The following is a 12,041-nucleotide window of genomic DNA, read 5'->3' on the forward strand; positions in this document are numbered from 1 at the left end:
GTCCAGTGGGGATGGAGCTTCTGTTCGGGAGCTGAGAAAGTTCTGGAGAAAGATGCTGGGGACGGTCGCACACGAATGTACCGAGAGCCACAAAACTGTACGCCCCAAAATGGTGAAAATGGCAACATTTCACGGGGGACTCAGAGGGCAAGGAGAGGAGACAGGTAACGGCGACGGGAGCACTGTGCGGGCGCGCCCAGCAAGGGGGAGACCGCGCCGTGGACCCCATCGATCTGCGAGTGCGGGTGCCGTCTGCGGAAGCCGGAAGGCCACCCGGGGGACGTCGTCCTCCAAAGAGGCCTCGGGCGGCCAACGTGTCGACGCAGAGACCGCCGGTGGCAATAAGGAGAGGTGTGACTGAAGTGTCAAGTGAAAGCTGGCAGAGACCTAGTGACGCTTCAAAGGTGTGATACGGGGACCGGGCCGGGATGGCGGAGCACCAACGATGCCCCTGGAGCCGGGGATTACGGCTTACGTTCCACCCTCGGCGCGCGAGAAGGGCACAGGCGGGAGCTCACCCGGGCGGGAGGATTGGGGGTTTGACAGGGATGGCGCCCGTCTCCCAGATCAACCCCAGGAGAGCCGAGATAGCCCTGAGCGGAAGGGACGCCCTCGTCCCCACAGCGGCGGGAACAGCAGGGCCGGGAACACAGGGAAGGAGGAAGCCCGGCGCGCAGTGTGGGGAAACTGACTCACGTGCCCCGAGGCCGAATGGAGCCGGAGACCGGAAATCCCCCACACCTGGGGCACTCTTACCCCAAATGTGGAGAAGGATGACCCCACGTCCCCAGAGTGCCCCGTCCGAGCAAACTCAGCACACGGCAAAGGAAACCAGGAATCCTACCATTCGGTGGTGTCTTTGTCGTTTCAAAAACGCAGCTCTGGAAACAAACTTGAACAGCCCATCAGGGGTGCACCTTCCCCCGCAGAGAGCAGCCCTGCTTTACGGGGAGAAGCCTTCGCACCTGTGGCCTTCACTCGCTGAGGCAGGACCATTTGGGGTGCCCGGATGCGTGAGCCCCGGCTGCTGGGGTGTTGGGGGAAAGCACATTCCTGCCTCGTGGAGCCATGGCCCTGGGGACGAGGCCGCCACAGCGCAGGGGGGCGCATGTGGCATTCGGGACCCAGGCTGGGGGTGGAGGAGGGGGTTCCCAGCGGGCTGATGCTGGAGCCCAGAGCTGAGGGTAAGAAAGGGGGCCGGGAAAGGCCACGGGGCATACTTGCTGGGTCTGGGGTGGGGGTTTAAGCAAGGGGGACCAGCTGAGGCTGGAGGGGACGTGGAGTGGGTGCGGGAGGGGCGGACTCCCCTCTGGTGGCAGTTGCACAGGGCGTGAGGGGCGGACGGGAAGTGAGCCCGAGCAGTCACCAAGGGCCTCCAATCGCTCCAAAGTGTCCGGGTCTTTTCCGGAGCCCGAGAGAAGCCTGGTTTGAAGGAGACACCGGGGGTTTCGTAACTCAGGGTCGTGTCTCCGGCTGAGACCCATGGGGTACAGATCGGGGAGGACAGGGAGGCCTGTCGGCAGCTGCTGGGAAGTATGGCGAGCCTGTGCATCCGGGCACCCCAAATGCATGACACGGCGAGGACCGGAGGGGGGGGGGCGGCCGTGAGGAGGCACATGGGTGGATGCAAGCGGAGGAGGTCTAATGAGCTTCCTAAGGCGCCTTCTCCAAGACGCTTTCACCAGAGTCGTTTAGGGGGCGGCCCACACATTCTGTGTCAGCACAGGGGTGACCTGACCGTCCTGGGAGGCGGGGTTCCTGAGAGCACAGTCCGTGGCAACAGAAAACGCAGATGTGGCTGCTTGCCGTCCCCTCCGCTGGAGCTACACAGGCCGGAGCCGGGGATGCCGCATTAACCCTGTCACCACCCGTCCCCCCCACCCCGGGACGGACAGCCACGGAGAGCCCCGGAGTCCAGAATCCACGTCGCCGCTGGTGAACCCTGGCCCGCGTGGCCCTGGCGTGGCTCGCCAGTTGCCGGCACAGATGCAAGGCCCCTCTGAGCCTGGACACCCCGTCGTCCCCACGTTGAGGCAGAGCTCGGTCCCTCCACCAGCGCGGCCCAGCGGAGGCCGGGCCACCAACCAAATAAGCCACCCGGTCCGCTGGTGTGGGGAGCAACGGACATGGCCACACGGAATCAGGGAAAGAAATGCAAATATAAGGAGCCTCCAAAGAGGCCAGGCCTTACCTTGGTGATTCCGATTCCGCACGTGTGTGGCGATGCCTCCGTGTGGCTCCGGGGGGCTTTCTGGGGACACAGCCGGGAGTGACGCAGGGAGCCATGGCCGGGGGGGCCTCAGACGAAGCCCCTCACCCGTCGGACCTCAGGGCTCTGAGTGTGATGAGTGTGGGGTGGCCCTTCCCACGGCGGAGGTCGGGGTCCGTTTCTAACCTGCTTGTCGGCAGGAGCAGAGGGCTCTGGGGAGGCCAGTCTGGAGCAGAGCCGAGGAGCGAGGTCTCGCGGAGGCAAGTGAGCTCGGACGGCCCCGAGCTTGGACGCTGGGGCCGCACAACCTGGCTCCAAACCCCAGCTCTGCCCCGTACGCTGCCAGGCCTCGCCGTCCCCCACGCCTCAGTTTCCCCGTCCGCAAGCGAGGGATAATGACAACGCCCGCCTCCTGCAGTGGGTGGTGGGAGGCGCCAGCTGTATGCGGAGGGTGTGAGGGACGTGAGCACAGAGCCGGCCCCGAGGGCTGCTGGCTCCCGGTTTCGCCTCACTGCCCAGCACGCTGCCGTGTAGCCTGGAGTCGGGAGACACGAGTGTGTGTGCCGATGAACCGGAAGACCCACACGGCCCGGGTCGCCCGTGGCCAGGCTGCTTGAAAGGGCCCGTCCTTCCGCTCTGAGGACCACTGGGTGGTTTTAACCTTTCGGCTTCTTTAAATAAACGCTGAGAGCTCCCGCTGCTCTGTGCTCCCGAGTGCATTCCGGCCGGGACCGGAACCGGGAAAGAAGAGGCCCGCTCTGCACACCTGCTCCAGGAAGCCCGAGCCGCGTCCCGCGCCGTGCCCACCGGAGGGGTCTCCTCTCTGAACGCGTGACTGTCTGCAGCCACGCTTCCGGTGCGAGGCGCGAGCGAAGGCCTTGGCTGGATGGAGACGTCGCCTTCTGGGTCACTCCCTTACTGGAATGTTCTGCCTCCTGCCAAAGATAGTCAAGTTAGGTCACATATCCCCTCATTCGAGAAAACAACAGTTTTACAGAAAAACCCCAGCACGGCCTTTCCCGGGCATAAACACGGCCGTGTCGCCCCAGCACATCTGTGGGCCAGGGAGGCGGCCTGGGGGTGATCTGTGTTTTGAATGCTCCCTCTTGGCAAGGGTGACAACAGACTGCGACAGAATGTTCCGCGACTGCAGGCATTTTCCTCGTCAACCTTAGCCTTCCGTCCCTACAATGGGATAAAAGTATCTGTTTGCAGCTGTTGTGAACACAAATCCCGTAACACCTTCAAAAACAGGCATGTGGTGAGTGATCGATAAATCGCTACAATTTACTGAGTGCTTATCATGGATAAGACTTCCTGGAACAGCTTTTCAAATCACCAGTGGTTTTAATCCAAAACGTGAAGACCGTGTGGGGTGATGGTCACCGCCCCCACCTCACGGATAAAGAGTTCGAGGCACAGAGAGGTTAAGTAACGTGCCTGAGGCCACCCAGCTGGACAGTTCGGTGTTCTCACGGCCATCCCCCACATCCTCTCGTGTTACTTTCCTTCCTGTCGTTACATTACTCTTCCTATTTTTCGTCCCCTCCCTCCGCCACACCCCTGCCATCTGACAGCCCAGCAGCCTGGTGACCAGGCAGTCCCCGCTCTGGTTTCTTGTGCTCCCCCGCACCGGGTGCCCGAATGATACGCATGAACTCGACCTTCCCGGGTGAACTGTGGTTCATGTCGCAAGGTCAGGCTCAAGCGTAGCCTCCCTTCTGAAAGCTTCCCTAGTCCCTCCAGTCGAGGTCACCGTCCCCTCTTCTGTGCCCCTCTCGGTGCCTGTTGCCTGCTGTCCCCAGCGTGTCCGATAGTCACTATTTCTTTCCTCCCACCGAGGCTGTGGGCTGTTTTTCCACGCTTGAACCTGGGCTTGGCCACTGGGACATTAGCAGCACGATGTGAGCGCTGTGCCCACAGCACAGGGAGCTGGGCCACCCTGTCTTTCAGGACCTCAGCATTGCTCAAGAGCGCTGGTCGTGTGCTTCGTAGAATGTCACTCCGTTTGGGCCTGTCTGAGGTCTGCCCGTGATGAGACTGAGGTAACCCGTTCCTGGCGAGAGTACCCCCGAAGGGATGTCGGGTCCTGCTCAGAGCATCTCATCGGGGGCACGTGATGTCTTGTTCCTGGTGATGTTACCGGAGCTCTCTCCACTCTAAAGGCCACATGTTATCGCAGCGGCCAGTCGACATGTCTAGATCGAAACATGGATGGAATCCTCTAGAAGACAGGGTCCCTGTCCATCTTCCTCATGACTGTGTCCCTGGCACCTGCAAGCATATTTTCTATCTTGTATGTGCTCAACAACATCTTATTAAATGAACGAAAAAGCATGAATCAATCTTCGAGGAGCTGATATTCAGGGATTAATGGGTTCAGACTAACTATCCTGGCTGGAAAGGTTTAGGCAAATGGTGGTACCCACGCCTCCTGTGTTTCCTATATCTTATTTACTCTAATACTGTACTTTCTCTTTTCTGTCTTCTGATTCTGTGTCTCATCCCACGGCTGAATGAGATGCTTCATTTGTAGGGTGCTTGACTTACACAATTTTGGAGGCCAAGTAAAAAGCAAACTTTACGTAAGCAATATAAAAATTGATATTTCTTACTGACCCCTTTTCATGGAGGTCCACATTTTCTCCCACCAGCCACCCCCAATTTCTGGGAGGGAAACTGGTTGGACCCGAGGGCCACCCAAGGAAATGGGAAGGTACAGCAGGTACGCGCATACTTTTCTGTGTTTCTGACAGTTTTGTCAAGACCAGAACTGTAGGTCCCCAGGTTTCCCATTTGCCAGATTCTCGGTCTCAGTTCCCATAAAAATCACAATATACTCACAGTGAAGCATATATGAAACGCAATTAAGGAAAATAAATCCATCTATCCCTTCCTCCATCAACCCATCCCTCCCTCCCTCCATCCTTCCATCCCTCCATCCTTTTATCCTCCCATTTTCCCATCTACTCATCTATCATTCAATCCACTCATCCTGTCTTCCCTTCCGTCTACTCATCCAGCTTTTCCTTCCTTCCTCTCTCCTTTCCTCCCTCCCTCCTTCCCTCCTTCCCTCCTTCCCTCAACCAATTCCTCTCCCCTCCCCATTTCCTTCCTCTCTCCACCTATCCTTCGGATGTTTAGGGCAGCCATTTGCCCCAATTATGACCAACAAGACATAAGAAGACTGCTTCTGGGTTATGTTCCCCCCACCCCTTACGTAAGGGAGACACATTCAAATAGAGGTCTCTTTTTTATCTCCCTCCTTGGAACACTGTCAGGAGAGGACATGATGCTTGGAAATGCTTCCAACTGGAGAGGAGGTTTCAAGTGGCGGAGTTGTGATTCATTCAGGATGGGCGGGAAGGGGCTATTCCAGGTGCTAAGCAAGGGGCCGGAGAGAGCAGGGTTCAGATGGAAATAGTGGACGAGCACCTCCCAGCTCCAGAGCAACACGCTGTCGGCTGTGATCTCCTTTCTGCCTGCAGACCCCCACCGGGTCCCTTGCATTGAACAGGAGGCCTCCCAGCCTCATCCTAGGGACACATTCAGTGGCAAGGTGGGTCTTGCTTCTCTCTGTGATGTGGAGAACTTCTGGCCTTTGATATCTGTGCTGGACTCCTGTTTCCTGCTCTCCACGGTCTGGGGGTGGACAGAGGAGGACGACGCCCTCCCTGGCTGCCCCCCTGGCCTCCGGCCTGATAAGGGCAGCCATCAAAGGCCGATGGAGGAGAGCGGCAGAGCTCTCGGTCCCTCGCTGCTGCTGACAGATTGATCGCACACGGAAGCAGCTGATGATGGGGCCAGCCCCGTGCTGTCACCTCACGACACCTGGCTCTCCCTGGGACCTTGGCAGGCAAGGTATGGGAGGAAAAGTGCCCTGAACACACAGTTGACAATGGGGTGAGGAAATCCCTGAAAGGGGCAGCAGTGATGAAAATGGCCAGGGGCACGGCCCCCAAACCCTTCTGCTGGGCAAGACGAGCCAGAGGCAGAGTGGACTCACCGCCTTCCGGGAGATCAAGGTTAAGAGAACAAAGGACAAAAGCACCTTCCGTGACACTAACCGCTCTGTTCCCTTCTCGTGGAGCCGGAAGATGGGAGGGAAGGATTTAGACGCTCACCACGCACCAGGTTAGCCCTCTGTGGCTCGCTGACTTTGGAAATCCCACAAGACGGAGGTGTTTTGTCAAGAAGTGAGAAAGTACATCTACAAGGGAAGCAAGAAGGCTCTCCGTGACCAGCAGGAGGCACGTCCCTTGGGTGCTGGTGCTCCCGTGCCCCCGTAACGGGATTCAGTGAGCCGGGAGGCTGCCGCGGGCATCCCTTCTCAGCCCCGGCCTGCATCCCTCCCGCCAGGGCACCCATGCAGGCGCAGGTGTGGAGGAGCTTGGGAGATTTGTTTTGCTCCCCCCCCACCACCCCAGCCTCCCCACTACCCTCTTGCCAATCAACCCCCGGGAGAATTACCTCCAGGTGCAGACTAACCACTGCTCGGTCCCTCAGGGTGAGATGCTGGCCCCAGGGCCTGAGAGTGCCCCAGCCATTCTCCCACCCGGGCTGGGAAGTAGCCGGGGGGCGGGGGGGTACTCCTTGGCCCCGGGGAACGAGGTGGTGATCACAGGACACTGTCCCACCTGAGTGCCTTAGTCCCCACTGCTCTAAGGCGCTGGAATGCTCTCCCTCCAGAACCCTGCGTGGCTGCCTTCTTCCTGCCTTTCAGGCCTGGGCCCAGGTGCCACCTCCTCCCGAGGAGCGGTGTAGATCCCGACCCCAGCCCCGGCAGAGCTTGTTGCTTGAATCGCCGCCATGACAGTGAGGCTTGAATCGCCACCCCCACTTCACGTGAGGACGGGCTTCCCCGCCCCACCCCCTCGCGCTGCACCGGAGCCCGGCCTGCTGACGTGCGCTCGGCAAACAGGGGCTGTTGGGACGCTGCCACGAATCACGGCTTCCAAATCAATAACGTGAATTCCACAGCAAAGGGGTCTGGGCCGAGAGGGAGCACTGCTGGCTGCTTCTGAGCCCCGAGTGGCAGGCGGGGGGGGGAGGGACAGTAACCCAGGGGACAGGCCGGATCCCCAGGAGGGCACCGTCAGGTTGGAACATGAGACCCTGAGGACTTGGCCATCACTGGGGTCACATTCATCAGGGCTGCTCGGGGACACGCTTCCCGAGGGCTAGAGCTCTCGTCTCACGGCACGCCTTGTCACACGTTTCAGATTTATATCAAAGATAGGTTCCCCCAAATGCACATCTCCCCACGGGTTTGGTCCCCGATGTTGTCACGTGGGGGACATCGTATGATTCTGGCTTTGTGGCAGTCAGAGTTCTCAGATTCTGCAGCCTGGAGGCCGCGGGAGACCACCCAGCCCCGCCTGGCCTCTGCCACCAACAGACCCTTTCATGGGTCCTGCAGTCAGGAAAGATCCTCTGGGTGAGTTGTTACATCACCTCCTCTAAGCTTCTCGTCAGCCGGCTGGGCAAAACAGTAAGGCCCATGTCCGAAGGCTGTCTGGGGCGGGGGCACCTGGGGGGCTCAGTCGGTGAGGCGTCCGACTTCAGCTCAGGTCACGATCTCACGGTTCGTGGGTTCGAGCCCCGCGTCGGGCTCTGTGCTGACGGCTCACTGTCTCTCTTTCTCTCTCAAAAATAAACGTTAAAAACATTTTTACAAAAAGATGCACCTGTAACGCTCTCATGCTCTCAGTGTGGTGCCGGGCACACCATGAAAACATGCTGAGTGGCAGCATTGCCTGGGGTGCCACCAAAGCCCCCTTTCCCAGCAGGATCGCCACACGAGGGGGCAGAGCCCAGGTTCATTCCAGAGGGGCAGGAACCGGCTCTTACCGCGTAAAGGGGTGAGGTGGGGAGAGCCTGGGATGGCCCAGGTGGAGCCGCTGGCCCCCTAGTGGAAGGACGAGGCTCCTGAGCCCAGGTGTGCAAGGAGGCAGGTAAAAAGCCAGGTGCGCGATTCCACGACATCCAAACTCGGTTCTCCTGAGACACGGCCGGCGAGCACCGTAACCAGAATCACGGGCAATGTGAACAGAAACGTGTCCTAGGGGATCACACTGGCGATGTCCCTTCCTGCCTCGTGTCATAAATCTGTAGCCAGGAGCAGAAAGCGAGGCCAGGATGGCCGCTAGCAGGGGCAGTGGCTTCCTTCTGAGGTGACAGAAACGTTCTAAAGTCAGCTGTGCTGATGGCTGCCCCACTCCGCGAGGACCCTGAAAACCACTCAACCGTACATGTTGAGCGGGCAGGTTGTATGTACGTAAATCATGTCTCAGTACAGCTGTTTTCAAAAGTTGAGTTTTTAAAATACTGTATGTTATTTTTAGGCATTTCCCCCAAATACTCAGTAATTACTGAGAGAACACGCACAAAGGGGGAGATCATTCTCACTTTGTTTTGCTGCATCGTGAGCTGCAGGTGCATTGTGTGGCCTGCCCCACCAGAGGGAAAGTCTGCCTGTGGGCACAGAGAGGTCCCAGGGGTGCCAGGCACGGTGGGAGATGGAGGTGTCCAGACGCCGAGAGGGAACTGAGGTTTCCTGTCGTGTGGACCCCAGACAGACCCTCAGGAAGAGACAAGATGGCTTGTAATAAGGGGCTAAGTTATGTGTTGAGTTTAAAGGCAGTGGACGTGAATGGAAGGTTCAAGTAATCCCAGAGGGCTTTGTGAAGGACGCATCTGAGCTAGAGCTTACCAGTCTAATAAAAATAAGTACAGGGGCATCTGGGGGGCTCAGCCGGTTGAGCATCTGACTTCGGCTCAGGTCATGATCTCGCGGTTCGTGGGTTCGAGCCCCGCGTCGGGCTCTGTGCTGACAGCTCAGAGCCTGGAGCCTGCTTCTGATTCTGTGTCTCCCTCTCTCTGCCCCTCCTCCACTCGTGCTCGCTCACTCTCTCTCTCAAAAAATAAGAGACACGCCTGCTCTCCCAGGTGCACTCTGCCTCCTATACATCACAGGTGTCTCCAGAAGACAGACACACCCTGAGTCTCCCTCTCTCTGATGTCCCACTGGTGTCCCCACCGGCCAACTTCAGCCAGAGGCCAGAGCGATGGGGGCCCTGACACAGTCCATGGATCCACTCCTGGGGAGACAGGAGGAAGCAAAAGACAGAAGGTGGCCTGGAGGACCGAACGGAGGCACCCAGTTCCCGAGAGCGGGGCCGCAGGTGGGCCAGAGCACGGCGTGAACTGAGTCCTGGAGGGAGGAGGCCAGTGACAGGCCCTCCCCGGCCCCCAGCTTTTAGAGAGTCGAGGGGGCGGATAGATCACTTTTATCATTAGAACGTGCTGGCCTCTCACTGAAATTCTCTGTTCGTTTACTGTAAAATCCTGCCACCCAGCACGTGGTCCTCAGACATCGCCGGCGAGCCGGTCGCAAACGCAGAGCCTCACTGACCCCGGGCCCGCAGCCAGACGCCCAGGCGACCCGGAGGCAGGTCACCCTCGGAGCCGCAGTGCTTTGAGTCGCCCCGGGTTCGGGCACCTGGGGTGGGGGCAGGAGGTCAGAACGGGAGTTTAGAGGCAGGATCGCCCCCTTGCCGCGCAGGAACACGGTGTCACGGCCGCTGCCTGCCTCTCCTGCCTCCAGGCGGGCCTGGCTGCTCGACTGCCGCTCCCTCCCTGCGGGCCCCTGGCCAGCCGTGCAGTTCTCGAAGCGCGGGGTCGCCCGAATCCCCTCTGCGTCTGTCGGGGCTGGCAAGTGAGGTGAGTCACAGCTGCCAGATGTCTGTATGATGTGGCCCACTTTTAATTTTTGGCAGAAATACGAAATCCACGGCTGATGCGGAAGCAAACACCGGGCCTGTCTTCCACGTGATCCGTGTGTACCCGCAGGGCACCGTGGCCAGCAAGTGGCTCAGCGTGGACGTCGGGAGGTGGGGAAATCGTACGGTGCCTACTCACCGGGCACCGTGGTCACCACGGACAGCCCTGTCCGCACACGTGAGGGAGGCTTGGGCCTGGGAGGATGGGCCCGTGTGGCCAGAGACAAGGGCAGGGGGACAGAACATTCCAGGAGGGGATGGGAGTTAGGCCCTGTGCTCAGCAGGGGGGACAGGGAGGGCTGGAGTCCATGGGGTGGAAAAGCCGTGTCCCCCTCGGCTCTCAGGCACACCCGAACTGGTCCTGCTATGTTTCGAACCTCTGAAAGTTACTCCAAAAGGGAGGTACACAGAAATGGTAACCGTGTGAATGTTGCCAATCGCTCTGCAACCTGGTCAACGGGCAGATTTAAGTCGCCCTCTCGTCTCAAAGCGCCGCGCCCGAGTCAGGCGCACCAGCCGCCCAGGTATCTTGAGCGGACGTGTTGGCAAAGGCAACGGTCCACCCCTGAGGTCGTGCTTCTTTGGCTCTGGGCAAACGGGGGGAAGCTGAGAGAAGCCTCGTTCTGACTTGCGGAGGCTCAGTGCGGCGAAGACGGCTTCGCGAGTGGCGGGACCGGAAGGTCCAGATGCCAAGGCGCTTTCCGCGGGCTTCGGGAAGGGGGAACAAGGAGACCTGGAGTTGCGTCTAATCGGACCCCACTCGGTGCCAAGCGCGCTGCAGACGTGAACTAACGGTGTGCTGAGCGCGGTGACAGCACGTCGCGGGGCGGTGGCAGCCTCTGGAGGCAAGGGTGCTTCCATCCTGGCTCTGCTGTGCGTCCAGCAGTAAGCTGGGGGGCTGGGACGCCCCCGTGCCCCGGGGGTCCCTCTGTGCGGGGAGAGAACAGCGCTCAGCGCGGCACCCCGCCCGGCGGACAGGCTCAGTGGCAGCGGGCTGTGCTGCTGGTTACCCCCAGGTGGCCTTCGAGACGTCGGCGTAGCTCACAGGCCCTTGGCTAAAGTTGTGGCCCATCGGGCGTGTCATGGGAAATGTGCGGGTGGGGCGGCTTCGCCCGAGAAACATTTCACTCGTGACCTCTGTGTGTAACACGTGAAATCCCGAGTGAAAAATCAACTCCAGGAGCCCACCGTCCTCCGAGGCATAGGCCCCACACCGCCGTCCCCCCCCACGTACCCCACGTGTCTGCGTGTGTCACGTCATGACACACATTCACTCTTACATGTTCTCCAGTCTGTCAACATGTACAAAGCATTTCAGCTATTCCTGGCCTACAGCCACTCTGGATGTTGATATGGCAGGAGGGGCACCTTTGGCAATTTAAGCCGTGACACTCGAGGCGGGTCTGGGGAGCCTCTGTTGTTGACAGCGTGGTGGGGATGCTCCGCGGTGTGGCCTCTCCCAGGCTCAAGGGCTGTGATTTAAGTGGGAACGGCTGCTTCCCTGACCAGCGCTGCCCTGCCTTCCCACCTCATCCCCCTTCCTCAGTTTGTCCTCTGTTCTCCGCAGTGTCCCTTGAGAGCACATACCCTCTTTCTTTTTGTGGGATGGTGTCAGACTCACAGAAGAGGAGCACCAGAGCTCTCAAGACACGTTTCCTCAGATTCCCTGCACGTGAACCTTCACCTTACTTGCTGGACACCCCCCCCCCCCAAGACACATGCAGAGAAAGTTGGCAGACAAGATCTACCTTTACCACTAAGCACTGCCACGCACGTTTCCTAAACAAGGGGTTCTCCTACGTAACCACAGTAACGGTCACAATCAGGAGCCGGCGGGGACACGATTCTGCAGACGCCGTTCAGATTTCCCGCGTGGCCCTAAAAAAGCTCACTCTGCTGACAGTGGGAGAAGCTCCATCTTGGCCAACCCACCTACCCATCTTCTCTGCCCCTGCCCGGCATGATTTCTCAGTTTGGGTCCACTTTTTTTCTTTTTTTTTTTGAGAGAGAGACAGAGTGTGAGCAGGGGAGGGGCGGAGAGAGAGGAAGAC

At 59.3% G+C, this 12,041-nt stretch overlaps 1 long non-coding RNA gene across 1 annotated transcript in view; it reads right to left on the reverse strand.

Annotated features, from left to right (window-relative positions):
- LOC109245571 (uncharacterized) overlaps positions 1–12,041 on the reverse strand; it is a 125,477-nt gene that overhangs the window by 60,669 nt on the left and 52,767 nt on the right. The window contains exon 2 of the long non-coding RNA XR_002070957.2: positions 2,192–3,144. This is a non-coding gene — a long non-coding RNA (uncharacterized LOC109245571). The remainder of the gene's footprint in view (positions 1–2,191; positions 3,145–12,041) is intronic.

Source organism: Panthera pardus, unplaced genomic scaffold (assembly GCF_024362965.1).
Source record: "Panthera pardus isolate Hobbes unplaced genomic scaffold, ASM2436296v1 HiC_scaffold_19, whole genome shotgun sequence".
NCBI lineage: Eukaryota > Metazoa > Chordata > Mammalia > Carnivora > Felidae > Panthera > Panthera pardus.